The 2,722-nt window shown below is 39.5% G+C and overlaps 1 pseudogene; it reads right to left on the reverse strand.

The window, feature by feature from the left end:
- Positions 1–660: 660 nt before the first annotated feature.
- Positions 661–2,467, reverse strand: LOC135539245 (ecto-ADP-ribosyltransferase 5-like; annotated as a pseudogene).
- Between the last annotated feature and the right edge of the window lie 255 nt (positions 2,468–2,722).

Here is a 2,722-nt window from a genome sequence, read left to right on the forward strand (position 1 = left end):
TAGTGGCCCCACTCTTGACAGCAGAAATGTTTTTATTTTTCACTGTTAATTTTGTGCATTTCTACACATTTTGCCATAGGATGTAGAGAACATTTAGCAGTTTTCTAACTAACTAATGCAATTCTACTCCTTTTGCCAGGGGCGGAGGGGAAAATAAGCTGTTTTCCAGCTCATTTTCTGTAATTCTACACATTTGCCATGGGGTGGAGAGAAGGAATTGCCCGTGGGTTGCGTGCCCATCCCTGTACTAAATATTTCCACGTTTCCAGCTTCTTTGCAACACTTCATGACACAACACCACCAGACCACTTTTTTCCCATCATTGTTTATGTTACAGACAATTTTGACTTCACAGCTTGGCCATAGTGGGAACCGACCATTGGTTGATGCAATGCAACGTCTACAAGGAAGTGGGCCTGGACCTTGACCTTGACCAGTGTTAGAGGAATTAAATTCCTATATGTTTAATACCCAATTAAATTAATACACTCAGCCCATTTCTAAGGATTTGTAAGAAACTTATTTGCATAAAATGGGAGGAGACCAGTCTCAAAAGTCAAGCAATAGCGTTTATTCTCGAGAGTACTGAACATGATACAGTTTACCACAGGTTATAAACTGAAAATGACGTCATTAGTTTTCAAACTGTCCGTCCTCTTCTTCACCCTGGTACAAAGGCCGTCTAGTTCTCAAGCCTTCCTACATCGTCTCTCACCAATTTAGATCATTTATGACCGAGCCAAGGTCTTCCTGTGTAGATAAGCATTCTAGCCAGCCTGACGATAAATTCATTCATTTCTACCAAGGAACAGACAGTCATTGTTCTAATTCTTGATTATAATTACACACATTATATTCAGTACTAGGATTAAAAGAAAATTCATACATCTATACAGTAACATAATAGTATTCTGATTAGTCAGTCCTGATGGAAATGTATACATAATTAGTCATTATTGATAAAAATCCCTTAACACCAAGACATTCACATGTCACTAATGTCAGGTGTTACATGATGTGACAGGGTTGGTCTATTTTTGGTCTTTTTCGACAATATTGCAATTCAATTGACTTTGGGTTGTTTTTGTGCTTTCTAGTTCGTAGACAATCTCACATTCACTCTTCTCATCTTTGTCCTTATCTTCCAATTCTTTATTCTTGGTAACCTCAAGAATTTTGAAAACCTCATATGGGGAATCAACACCTCTTCTTCATCATTCAATTGAGATAAACCTGCCAGGGAAGCACCAAAACAGGTAGTGATCTTAAAACATGTCTTCCAATTTGCAAACATTTTTGCCACATGCTCGTCAGTAGATGATGAAGCAAATTGTCCAAATCGCATGTTTGTGACCTATTTCTCCTTGGAAAGCTCGAGTGCTTCCACGAAAGGTTTTCCACACTTTCCCCCTGGGCTTTATTAAGAATACGTAAGGCATCAGACAACAGGAAATGCAAGGAGTGATGCTTTATGTCGGTCTTGTAGCGCTTCCCTAGGGTACGAGTGGCCTCATTGAATGACTGAAAATGTTCTTTCCTGTATTCACATACACATGAATTGCCCTTAAATGGTCATTAGACAGTTCATTGTTAGAGCGATAGTTGTTGTCATACACCTTCATAGCATCTTCCCAAGCGCCTTTGAATTTGCTGTCAATATTTTTCTCATTTGGTAGGAAGTTGTTTGTCACCTCACAGAGCATATTCTCCTGCAGCCCTCATAGGAGTCATCGATAGAGTCAGGGGCCATGTCAAGGTGTATTGGGTCGAGATTACGCCGATTCAGTCGAGATGAATCTTCAGGAAAGGGAAGAGACAATGGTAACACTTTAATTACAGTGGTGAAATGTATTATTCATAAAGAGTCATGAAGCCTTTATACAGTGGGGCAAAAAGTATTTAGTCAGCCACCAATTGTGCAAGTTCTCCCACTTAAAAAGATGAGAGAGGCCTGTAATTTTCATCATAGGTACACTTCAACTATGACAGACAAAATTTGGGAAAAATCCAGAAAATCACATTGTAGGATTTTAATGAATTTATTTGCAAATTATGGTGAAAAATAAGTATTTGGTCAATAACAAAAGTTTATCTCAATACTTTGTTATGTACCCTTTGTTGGCAATGACAGAGGTCAAACCTTTTCTGTCTTCACAAGGTTTTCACACACTGTTGCTGGTATTTTGGCCCATTCCTCCATGCAGATCTCCTCTAGAGCAGTGATGTTTTGGGGCTGTTGCTGGGCAACATGGACTTTCAACTCCCTCCAAAAGATTTTCTATGGGGTTGAGATCTGGAGACTAGCTAGCCACTCCAGGACCTTGAAATGCTTCTTAAGCCACTCCTTCGTTGTCCGGGCAGTGTGTTTTGGATCATTGTCATGCTGAAAGACCCAGCCACGTTTCATCTTCAATGCCCTTGCTGATGGAAGGAGGTTTTCACTCTCACGATACATGGCCCCATTCATGGCCCCTTTATGTGCATGGCATAAAGGGTCATGCAGCCTTTATATGCATGACATAAAGAGTCATGAAGCCTTTATATGCATGACATAAACAGTCATGAAGCCTTTATATGCATGACATTGTCATGAAGCCCTATTATCGTAAACTCTTTATAAGCTTACATAGTTTTATGTAGTCTTATACAGTAATGACATAAGCATTATAGCACCCACTCCACATGGGTTATAAGAAAGCTACATTGTCTCTGCCAAATGTCT

The sequence above is a fragment of the Oncorhynchus masou genome, unplaced genomic scaffold (genome assembly GCF_036934945.1).
Source record: "Oncorhynchus masou masou isolate Uvic2021 unplaced genomic scaffold, UVic_Omas_1.1 unplaced_scaffold_1053, whole genome shotgun sequence".
Taxonomy (NCBI): Eukaryota; Metazoa; Chordata; class Actinopteri; order Salmoniformes; family Salmonidae; genus Oncorhynchus; species Oncorhynchus masou.